The sequence below is a fragment of the Procambarus clarkii genome, chromosome 1 (genome assembly GCF_040958095.1).
Source record: "Procambarus clarkii isolate CNS0578487 chromosome 1, FALCON_Pclarkii_2.0, whole genome shotgun sequence".
In the NCBI taxonomy this organism is placed as follows: domain Eukaryota; kingdom Metazoa; phylum Arthropoda; class Malacostraca; order Decapoda; family Cambaridae; genus Procambarus; species Procambarus clarkii.
Genome location: NC_091150.1, coordinates 1,459,062 through 1,472,363, shown reverse-complemented (window position 1 = coordinate 1,472,363; position 13,302 = coordinate 1,459,062).

Genomic DNA, 13,302 nt, shown 5'->3' with positions numbered 1-13,302 from the left:
AATGAAATAATAACAATAAACTGAAAATTCACAAAAACATGGAAAAACGGTAAAATATTGCCTAATTCGATATTTTGTTTAAATCACATAAAGGAAAAGGGGATGATAAAGGTCAAAATATTGCTAAATTCGATGATTTTTAGTACAAAACAAAATGCAAGAAAACTTGCTTAGAAATGCAAAATTTGCGAAATTCTGAGATTTGAAGGCCAAATCACATATCGTGAGAAAACATGAAGTAGTATCGAAATATTGGCAAAAACGAATATATATACATAAAATCACATTACATGAATAACGTGAAAAAGTCACTATTTTACCATATTTGAGGATTTTAACTTCAAATCATAGAGCGAGGTTTCGTATTATTTAGATCCAAGAAAAAACATGACAATGTTGTTTCAAATACAAATGATAAAAATCAATGTGTTTTCATTAGAATTAACTAAAATGTTCCTAATTTTCCGTTTATATTACCGATGGAAGATGTACACGTAAAACCGCTCTAATCCGGCTGAAACGTCGATATATGCAATAAAAACAGAACTTCTCCCCTTTCCAATATCTTACTCAGTATTTTAACGAGAAACAAATAGTTGTTTGAAAATGAAGTGTTTAAGGTTAATTTCTAATCAATTATGTGTTTGCATCATTTTTATCGTATATTTAATGAATTAATAGCAATAAACTAAAAATTCACAAAAACGTGGAAAAACAGCAAAATATTGCCTAATTCGATGATATTTTGTTTATATCACATAAAGAAAAAGGGGATGATAAACGTCAAAATATTGCTGAATTCGATGATTTTTAGTACGAAACAAAATGCAAGAAAACTTGCTTAAAATGCAATATCATGCGAAAATCTGAGATTTGAAGGCCAAATCACATATCGTGATACTACATGAAATAGTATCGAAATATTGGTAAAAATGAATATATTTACGTAATATCAAACTACATGAAAAACGTGAGAAAGTCATTATTATGCCAAATTTGAGGATTTTAACTTCGAATCATAAAGCGAAGTTTCGTATTTTTTAGACCCTAGAAAAGACGTATAAAGATGTTGCATCCAATACAAATGATAAAAATCAATGTGTTTTCATTAAAATTAACTAAAATGTTCCTGATTTTCGGTTTATATTACTGATGGAAGATGTACACGTAAAACCGTTCTAATCCGGCTGAAATGTCGATATATGGAATGAAAACAGAACTTCTCCTCTTTTCGATATCTTACTCAGTATTTTAACGAGAAACAAATAGATGTATGAAAATGAAGTATTTAAGATTATTTTCTGATCAATTATGTGTTTGCATAATTGTTCTCGTTTTTAATGAAATAATAACAATAAACTGAAAATTCACAAAAACGTGGAAAAACGGCAAAATATTGCATAATTCGATATTTTGTTTAAATCACATAAAGGAAAAGGGGATGATAAAGGTCAAAATATTGCTAAATTCGATGATTTTCAGTACAAAGCAAAATGCAAGAAAACTTGCATAAAAATGCAAAATTTGCGAAATTCTGAGATTTGAAGGCCAAATCACATATCGTGAAAAAACTTGAAGTAGTATCGAAATATTGGTAAAAACGAAGAATATCAGACTACATGAATAACGTGAAAAAAGTCACTATATTACCATATTTGAGGATTTTAACTTCAAATCATAGAGCGAGGTTTCGAATTATTTAGATCCAAGAAAAGACATATGACAATGTTTTTTTCAAATACAAATGATAAAAATCAATGTGTTTTCATTAAAATTAACTAAAATGTTCCTGATTTTAGGTTTATATAACTGATGGAAGATGTACACGTAAAACAGTGTTAATCCGGCTGAAACGTCGATATATGCAATAAAAACAGAACTTCTCCCCTTTTCAATATCTTACTCAATATTTTAACGAGAAACAAATAGATGATTGAAAATAAAGTTGTTAAGGTTATTTTCTGATCAATTATGTGTTTGCATATTTGTTCTCGTATATTTAATGAAATAATAACATTAAACTGAAAATTCACAAAAACGTGGAAAAACGGCAAAATATTGCCTAATTCGATATTTTGTTTAAATCACATAAAGGAAAAGGGGATGATAAAGGTCAAAATATTGCTAAATTCGATGATTTTCAGTACAAAGCAAAATGCAAGAAAACTTGCATAAAAATGCAAAATTTGCGAAAATCTGAGATTTGAAGGCCAAATCACATATCGTGATACTACATGTATAAACTGAAAATTCACAAAAACGTGGAAAAACAGCAAAATATTGCCTAATTCGATGATATTTTGTTTATATCACATAATGGAAAAGGGGATGAAAAACGTAAAAATATTGCGTAATTCGATGATTTTTAGTACGAAACAAAATGCAAGAAAACTTGCTTAAAATGCAATATTATGCGAAAATCCGAGATTTGAAGGCCAAATCACATATCGTGATACTACATGAAATAGTATCGAAATATTGGTAAAAATGAATATATTTACGTAATATCAAACTACATGAAAACCGTGAAAAAAGTCATTATTATACCAAATTTGAGGATTTTAACTTCGGATCATAGAGCGCCGTATCGTATTTTTTAGACCGTAGAAAAGACGTATAAAGATGTTGCTTCCAATACAATTGATAAAAATCACTGTGTTTTCATTAAAATTAACTAAAATGTTCCTTTTTTTCGGTTTATATTTCCGATGGAAGATGTACACGTATAACCGTTCTAATCCGGCTGAAACGTCGATATATGCAATAAAAACAGAACTTCTCTCCTTTTCATTATCTTACTCAGTATTTTAACGAGAAACAAATAGATGATTGAAAATGAAGTATTTAAGATTATTTTCTGATCAATTATGTGTTTGCATAATTTTGATCGTATATTTAATGAATTAATAACAATAAACTGAAAATTCACAAAAACTTGGAAAACAACCTAATTCGATAATATTTTGTTTAAATCACATAAAGGAAAAGGGGATGATAAAGGTAAAAATATTTCTTAATTCGATGATTTTCAGTACAAAACAAAATGCAAGAAAACTTGCTTAAAAATGCAAAATTTGCGAAATTCTGAGATTTGAAGGCCAAATCACATATCGTGAGAAAACATGAAGTAGTATCGAAATATTGGTAAAAACGAATATATATACGTAAAATCACACTACATGAATAACGTGAAAAAGTCACTATATTACCATATTTGAGGATTTTAACTTCAAATCATACAGCGAGGTTTCGTATTATTTAGATCCAAGAAAAGACATATGTCCTTATTATTCATTTAGTGTGATTTTACGTAAATATATTAGTTTTTACCAATATTTCGATACTATTTCATGTTTTCTCACGATATGTGATTTGGCCTTCATATCTCAGAATTTCGCAAATTTTGCATTTTTAAGCAAGTTTTCTTGCATTTTGTTTTGTACTAAAAATCATCGAATTTAGCAATATTATGACCCTTATCATCCCCTTTTCCTTTATGTGATTTAAACAAAATATCATCGAATTAGGCAATATTTTGCCGTTTTTCTACGTTTTTGTGAATTTTCAGTTTATTGTTATAAATTTATTAGATATACGATAAAAATTATGCAAACACATAATTGATCAGAAAATAACCTTAAATACTTCATTTTCAATCATCTATTTGTTTCTCGTTAAAATACTAAGATATTGAAAAGGGGAGAAGTTCTGTTTTTATTGCATATATCGACGTTTCAGCCGGATTAGAACGGTTTTACGTGTACATCTTCAATCGGTAATATAAACCGAAAATCAGGAACATTTTAGTTAATTCTAATGAAAACACATTGATTTTTATCATTTGTATTGGAAGCAACATCTTTATACGTCTTTTCAAGGGTCTAAAAAATACGAAACGTCGCTTTATGATTCGAAGTTAAAAACCACAAATTGGGTATAATAATGACTTTTTTCACGATTTTCATGTAGTTTGTTATTACGTAAATATATTCATTTTTACCAATATTTCGAGACTATTTCATGTAGTATCACGATATGTGATTTGGCCTTCAAATCTCAGATTTTCGCATAATAATGCATTTTAAGCAAGTTTTCTTGCATTTTGTTTCGTACTAAAAATCATCGAATTCAGCAATATTTTGACGTCTATCATCCCGTTTTCCTTTATGTGACAAACAAAACATCATCGAATTAGGCAATATTTTGCTGTTTTTCCACGTTTTTGTGAGTTTTCAGTTTATTGCTATTATTTCATTAAATATACGATAAAAATGATGCAAACACATAATTGATTAGAAATTAACCTCAAACACTTCATTTTCAATCAACTATTTGTTTCTTGTTAAAATACTGAATAAGATATTGAAAAGGGGAGAAGTTCTGTTTTTATTGCATATATCGACGTTTCAGCCGGATTAGAGTGGTTTTACGTGTACATCTTCTATCGGTAATATAAACGGAATATCAGGAATATTTTAGTTAATTCTAATGAAAACACATTGATTTTTATCATTTGTATTGGAAACAACATTGTCATATGTCTTTTATTGGATCTAAATAATACGAAACCTCGCGCTAAGATTTGAAGTTAAAATCCTCAAATATGGTAATATAGTGACTTTTTTCACGTTATTCATGTAGTGTGATTTTACGTAAATATATTAGTTTTTACCAATATTTCGATACTACTTCATGTTTTATCACGATATGTGATTTGGCCGTCATATCTCAGAATTTCGCAAATTTTGCATTTTAAGCAAGTTTTCTTGCATTTTGTTTCGTACTAAAAATCATCGAATTCAGCAATATTTTGACGTCTATCATCCCCCTTTTCCTATATGTGATATAAACAAAATATCATAGAATTAGGCAATATTTTGCTATTTTTCCACGTTTTTGTGAGTTTTCAGTTTATTGCTATTAATTCATTAAATATACGATAAAAATGATGCAAACACATAATTGATTAGAAATTAACCTTAAACACTTCATTTTCACTCAACTATTTGTTTCTTGTAAAATACTGAATAAGATATTGAAAAGGGGAGAAGTTCTGTTTTTATTGCATATATCGACGTTTCAGCCGGATTAGAGCGGTTTTACGTGTACATCTTCCATGGGTAATATAAACGGAAAATCAGGAACATTTTAGTTAATTCTAATGAAAACACATTGATTTTTATCATTTGTATTGGAAACAACATTGTCATATGTCTTCTCTTGGATCTAAATAATACGAAACCTCGCTCTAAGATTTGAAGTTAAAATCCTCAAATATGGTAATATAGTGAATTTTTTCACGTTATTCATGTAGTTTGTTATTACGTAAATATATTCATTTTTACCAATATTTCGTGACTTTTTCATGTAGCATCACGATATGTGATTTGGCCTTCAAATCTCAGATTTTCGCATAATATTGCATTTTAAGCAAGTTTTCTTGCATTTTGTTTCGTACTAAAAATCATCGAATTCAGCAATATTTTGACGTCTATCATCCCCTTTTCCTATATGTGATATAAACAAAATATCATCGAATTAGGCAATATTTTGCTGTTTTTCCACGTTTTTGTGATTTTTCAGTTTATTGCTATTAATTCATTAAATATACTATAAAAATGATGCAAACACATAATTGAGTAGAAATTAACCTCAAACACTCATTTTCAATCAACTATTTGTTTCTTGTTAAAATACTGAATATGATATTGAAAAGGGGAAGAGTTCTGTTTTTATTGCATATATCGACGTTTCAGCCGGATTAGAGCGGTTTTACGTGTACATCTTCTATCGGTAATATAAACGGAAAATCAGGAACATTTTAGTTAATTCTAATGAAAACACATTGATTTTTATCATTTGTATTGGAAACAACATTGTCATATGTCTTCTCTTGGATCTAAATAATACGAAACCCCGCGCTAAGATTTGAAGTTAAAATCCTCAAATATGGTAATATAGTGACTTTTTTAACGTTATTCATGTAGTGTGATTTTACGTAAATATATTAGTTTTTACCAATATTTAGATACTACTTCATGTTTTCTCACTATATGTGATTTGGCCGTCATATCTCAGAATTTCGCAAATTTTGCATTTTTAAGCAAGTTTTCTTGCATTTTGTTTGTACTAAAAATCATCGAAATTAGCAATATATTGACCTTTATCATCCACTTTCCCTTCATGTGATTTAAACAAAATATCATCGAATTAGGCAATATTTTGCCGTTTTTCCACGTTTTTGTGAATTTTCAGTTTATTGTTATAAATTCATTATATATACGATAAAAATTATGCAAACACATAATTGATCAGAAAATAACCTTAAATACTTCATTTTCAATCATCTATTTGTGCATTTAATGCAGATGCATTTAATGAGAGGAAATGTGCCCAAACCTTTTATGTCGTGAACGGCTTAGTAGGTCCAATTACTACCCTACCCCACGATACAACCCCACAATATGCTGACTAAGTACTGGGTTCATATTTACTGCTAGGTGAACCGATGCATTAGGTGAGAGAAAAAGTGCCCAAGCCATTTCTGCAGCCACTGGTAATCGAACCTAGAATTCCGGATTTTGAGTCAACAATGAACACGTAAAACTTTCATATTTGTCGAAGTTTGAGTATATGTGTGCATGTGTGGCTTACTCTCTCTGTCTCCATGTCTTCCTCTCTCTATACATATCTTTCTCTTTATCTCATTATATATCATAAAACAGTTAAACTTCGATATTTCTAGTACGTACTGACTCTATCAGGAATAAATGTGGTTCACAAGGATTCTTTCACACATGTTACTGGAACACAGATACTCTCACCTTCATATGTCAGTCATGGTTTAGGTAATGACATCTAACATCATCATTTAGGTAATGACATCAGTGTTATGAGTAGGCATAGGGTCATAAAGTGCAAAACCACCTGGGTTTTGCACTTTATATTTGCATATACTTCTGTAGGGAATTCTATTGCGAACACAATGTCACCAAAATGAAAGACCTAGGACGAGATTTGAGATGTCCAAAGTGAAGAGAGTGTACACATTTTATTGCTCTTGCGCGGTTCTGGGTAATACGCTCTTACTTTCTCACTTTCTCGCTGGGCTTAATATGCATTTAGTCTTGCAGATAATTCTATTGCGAACACATTGATACCAAATTGAAAAACCTTGGACGAGAAATGAGATGACAAAGGGAAAAGAGAATACACTTTTCAGTGTATTCTGAAAAGTGATGAAAAGTGAAAAGTGAAATACCCAAATGAAAGCCCTTGGACGGGAATTGAGGTGACAAAACTGAAAAAAGTGTTCACATTTTATCGCTCTTGTGAGGTAGCGGGTAACAAGCACTCAATTTCTCTGTTTGTTGTGGATGGTACGCCAGGCTTTTGGTCTTTATATGCCGTTAGTCCCGTAGAGAATTCTATTTCGAACACAATGATACCAAATTGAAAAGCCTTGGACGAGAATTGAGGTGACAAAGTTGAAAACAGTATACACTTTTCAGAATTACCACTCGCTCCCGGAAACACTGAGGCCCACCTTAGGTAGTGTGGGTCGGGCGCACGCAATGCAATAAAGTGCTAGGTGAATAAACATGCCTCCACGCTCCCCATAACACACACACATTCCCAAATAACTGCCCATAACACACACACACATTTCCAAATAACTGCCCAAAACACACACATATGCCTCCATGCTGCCAATAACAAACACACATCCCCATGCTGCCATAACACACACACACACACACACACACACACACACACACACACACACACACACACACACACACACACACACACACACACACACACACACACACACACACACACACACACACACACACACACACACACACACACATGCCCCCATGCTGCCCATAGCACATACTCGTTTGACCCCATACAGCTCATAACAAATGCATGCTTTAATACTTGCCATAACACACGCATGCACCCCCATCCTGCCCATAACACACACACATATGCCTCCATGATTTCCCATAACACACAATGGTTAATGTAATGAAGATAGGTGTAGGAAGCAGGAGACCAGATACAAGGTATCATTTGGGAGATGAAATACTTCAAGAGTCAAAGAGAGAGAAAGACTTGGGGGTTGATATCACGCCAGACCTGTCCCCTGAAGCTCATATCAAGAGGATAACATCAGCGGCATATGCCAGGTTGGCTAACATAAGAACTGCCTTTAGAAACTTGTGTAAGGAATCATTCCGAACTTTGTATATTCCATATGTCAGACAAATCCTGGAGTATGCTGCTTAAGCATGGAGTCCATATCTATTCAAGCATAAGACTAAACTGGAAAAGGTTCAAAGGTTTGTCACCAGACTAGGACCCGGACTGAGGAGTATGAGCTACGAGAAGAGACTACGGGAATTAAACCTCACGTCACTGGGAGACAGAAGAGTTAGGGGGGCGGGGGCATGATCACCACATACAAGTTTCTCAGAGGAATTGATAGGGTAGATAAAGACACTATTTAACACCAGAAGCACACGCACTAGGGGACACAGGTGAAAAGTGAGTGCCTAAATGAGCCATAGAGACATTAGGAAGAATTTCTTCAGTGTCAGAGTAGTTGACAAATGGAATGCATTAGGAAGTGATGTGGTGAAGGCTGACTCCATACACAGTATGGAATCATACTGTGGGCCTGGTAGCCCACCAGGCACACCCATGGTAGCCATGGAGTCATTGGGGGCCTGGTAGCCTGGTGGATAGCGCGCAGGACGCGTAATTCTGTGGCGCGGGTTCGATTTCCGCACCAGGCAGAAACAAATGGGCAAAGTTTCTTTCACCCTGAAAGCCCCTGTTACCTAACAGTAAATAGGTACCTGGGAGTTAGTCTGCTGTCAAGGGCTGCTTCTTGGTGTGTGTGTGTGTGTGTGTGTGGTGTGAAAAAAAAATAGTTAGTAAACAGTTGATTGACGGTTGAGAAGCGGGCCGAAAGAGCAAAGCTCAACCACCGCAAACACAACCAGGTGAATGCAACTAGTGAATACAGTTTCAAGTGTAGATATGATTGAGCCCAGAAGGCTCAGGAACCTGTACACCAGTTGATTGACAGTTGAGAGGCGGAACCAAAGAGCCAGAGTTCAAGCCCCGCAAGCACAAATAGGTGAGTACAAATAGGTGAGTACATGCTGCCCATTACACTCACCATAACATGACCCTATGCCTACTCATAGGATCAAGAGAGTGATGCAGAGGATCAAGAGAGGGATTTAGAGGCTCAAGAGAGGGATTCAGAGCCTTAAGAGAGTGATGCAGAGGCTGAAGAGAGTGTTGCAGATGCTCAAGAGAGGGATGCAGAGGCTTAGGAGGGTGATGTAGAGCCTCAAGAGAGTGATGCAGAGGCTCAAGTGAGGGATGGAGAGGCTTAGGAGAATGTTGCAGAGGCTCAAGAGAGAGATGCAGAGGCTTAAGAGAGTGATGCAGAGGCTTAAGAGAGGGATGCAGAGGCTCAAGAGAGTGATGCAGAGGCTCAAGAGAGTGATGCAGAGGCTTAGGAGAATGATGCAGAGGCTCAATAGAGGGATGCAGAGGCTGAAGAGAAAGATGCAGAGGCTTAAGTGAGTGATGCAGAGGCTTAAGAGAGGGATGCAGAGGCTTAAGAGAGTGATGCAGAGGCTGAAGAGAAAGATGCAGAGGCTTAAGAGAGTGATGCAGAGGCTCAAGAGAGTGATGCAGAGGCTCAAGAGAATGATGTAGAGGCTTAAGAGAGGGATGCAGAGGCTCAAGAGAATGATGCAGAGGCTCAAGAGAGTGATGCAGAGGCTCAAAAGAGTGATACAGAGGATCAAGAGAGTGATGCATAGGATCAAGAGAGTGATGCAGAGGATCAAGAGAGGGATTTAGAGGCTGAAGAGAGGGATTCAGAGGCTTAAGAGAGTGATGCAGAGGCTGAAGAGAGTGTTGCAGAGGCTCAAGAGAGGGATGCAGAGGCTTAAAGGGTGATGCAGATGCTCAAGAGAGGGATGCAGAGGATGAAGAGAGTGATGCAGAGGCTCGAGAGAGTGATGCAGAGGCTCAAAAGAGGGATTCAGAGGCTCAAGAGAGGGATGCAGAGGCTTAAGAGAGTGATGCAGAGGCCTAAGAGAGAGATGCAGAGGCTGAGGAGAGTGATGCAGAGGCTGAAGAGAGTGATGCAGAGGTTTAGGAGAATGATGCAGAGGCTCAAGAGAGGGATTCAGAGGTTGAAGAGAGTGATGCAGAGGCTTAAGTGAGTGATGCAGAGGCTTAAGAGAGGGATGCAGAGGCTCAAGAGAGTGATGCAGAGGATGAAGAGAGGGATGCAGAGGCTTAAGAGAGCACTCTTACAAGCACTCTGTACAAGCACTAGTTCGCGTAGCATTTCAGGCAGGTCCCTGGAATACGATCCACGCCGTGAAGAATCGTTGTTACAACTAAGTACACATTTTACTGTTGAGTTAAACAGAGGCTATAGTTAAGGATTTGCGCCCAGTAAATCCTCCCCGGCCAGGATTCGAACCCATGACAAAGCGCTCGCGGAACGCCAGGCGAGTGTCTTACCACTACACCATGGAGACTGGTAAACATCAAAAACATCGTCCAGAAGTAGCGAATGAGGAGCGCCACAGTAGAAAGTCGTCGTCCAGGAATGTCGTAAAGGACAGGGGTGTTAGGAAGACCTTGACAAGCCCACCAACAGATATCATAAGGACTTCCAATCCATTCACCGTGCTGGAGGACGAATGTTGTGTGGAGACGGTAGTTCCCTCGTAAGTCAAGACATCGAAAGGAGCGCAGGTCCCTCAAAGGGCTCACAAAGTAAAGGAAGTACCTAAACAAATTTTGGTTGTTGGATATTCACAGGTGAGATATCTGGACTGAACTTTTTGTGCTAGAGATGAGGGGGAAAGGTTAAGGGTTTGCTATCTGGGAGCAGGAATTGGTGATATTGTTAACAACAAGGACGATATTATGGCTGGAAATGGAAACAAACCCATTATTTGTATCAGTGCCGGTGGAAATGATGTTAGACGAATTAGGAGTGAGGAACTGATACAGAGGTTTAAGACAGCCATAGAATTAGTTAAGAGCAAGGGAGGAATCCCGATCATATGGGGCATTCTTCCAAGAAAGGAAGTTGGAAATGAATGGTTGTCGAGGGCACTTCGTGTCAATTCCCGAAACGACATTTTTTGCAAATCAAATGCAATATCTTTTATAGATAACAGGGAACACTTCTATCGAAGAAATTACATGTATGCTCGAGATGGGGTGCATCTGACCAGGGCTGGTGTTGTTGTTGTTGTTGTTGCGAACTCCTTGGAACCTGTTGTGGGAAGGATTTGATTGTGTTTAAACTGTTAGTAGATAGTGGTATGGGAATTGATATGGAGAAAGGAGGTAATAAAAGTACGTGTTTGCGGGAGAAACAACTTGGCAAAATAATCAAGGAAGGAGTCGAGCGTCAAAATAACAATACACTTAGGGTATATTATATGAACAGTAGGAATCTTAAAATCAAAATAAACGATTTAAATGCTCTTGTGTGCACGGAAAAAATAGATATTATTGTACTTACCGAAACGTGGATGAATGTAGAAAATGGAGAACTATTAGCTGAATATGAGATAAATGTATTTAAACTATTTCCCACAGATAGATATATTAGATGAGGAGGGGGAGTAGCCATATATGTTAGGGAAAATTTTAAATGTAGTCTCAAAGAGGAAATCAAAACTGAGCCACACACAGAAACTATTTGGCTAGAATTAGACGAAAAAGCAAATAATCTTATAATAGGAGTTATATACACGCCACCAAATTTACACAGAGTAGAAGCAAAGCATCTATGGGATGAAACATCTAAAGCATATAGGTCTAACAGTATTTGTGTAATAGGTGACTTTAATTTTAGCGGAAAAAACGGGTTTAACAGAACAGGGAATAATGATGCAGATGATTTTCTAGAATTAATTGATGATTGCTTCCTCACGCAACACATGAATGAACCAACGCAATAAAATAATATTTTAGTCTTACAAAAGAAGACGTTGGAGGGAGAGTACAAGTAGATCTAGATGTGCTCAAGCAGTGGTCGGACAGATGGTCAGTTTTTTCCTTTAACACTGACAAATGCAAAGCACTAAACATAGGTGAGACGAAGAGAAGGCACCAGGAATAGTATAGGTTAGAAAGCTATTTCTAGATTCTGTTAACACAGCAAGATAAAGACTGCTAGAATGGTACACGTGCACATGGACAGATAATTTACATCAAAGTTGTGAGAAACATTTAGGTGACCAAAAGACTATTATCTAGGCAACGCAGTGTCCCAGACTTACTAATGTTCCACAGTCACATCCATATCGATTTGATCTCCAATTTTCTCTTCAGATTGCTTGATAAAAAGTGATAATTAACTAGACTGTTTTCCAAATTAATGCTCACATCTTAAAAATAAAGGAAACAAGAAAAAACATTTATTACGTGAACAGTAAAAGAAGACGTTCATGAGCTTGGGTGGAACTCCGGACTGTGAGGCCGCGGAGGACGCTCCCACAGCTGAGCTACGACGGCTTCTGATTACTCTTTCATAAACACAGATCTTATCTTGCATAAACACCAAGAATCTAATAAGCAAAATGAAATCTAGTGTGTTGATTGTTTTGTGTGGGTTAGTGAGTTACCAAATATTTAGATAAGTAAACTATAAATGACGAACTTTCATGAACTTTGTAATGTGTTTTAATAAGTGAAAGTGTCATAAATAAAGTCTATATATGTATGGTCCAGGCATAATTAGCACAAACCACATACCAATACAAACAGTCACTCAGACATTCACATGAGCATGCAAGTGCTGATTTGATATACTCACCTAGATGTGTTTGCGGGGGTTGAGATTTGGCTCTTTGGTCCCGTCTCTCAACTGTCAACTGGTGTACAGATTCTTGAGCCTACTGGGCTTTATCAAATCTACATTTGAAACTGTGTATGGAGTCTGCCTCCACCCACATCAGTGCTTAATGCATTCCATTTGTTAACTACTCTGACACTGAAAAATAAACTCTTGTAAATTTCTCTGTGGTTCATCTGGGTACTAAGTTTTCACCTGTGTCCCCATGTTCGTGTTCCACCCGTGCTAAAGAGTTTGTCTTTGTCCACCCCTGTCAGTTCCCCTGAGAATTTTGTAGGTTGTTATAATGTCTCCCCTTACACCTCTATTCTCCAGGGACGTGAGTTTAACTCCCTTAGTCTTTCCTCGCAGCTCATATCTCTCAGTTCTGGAACTAGTCT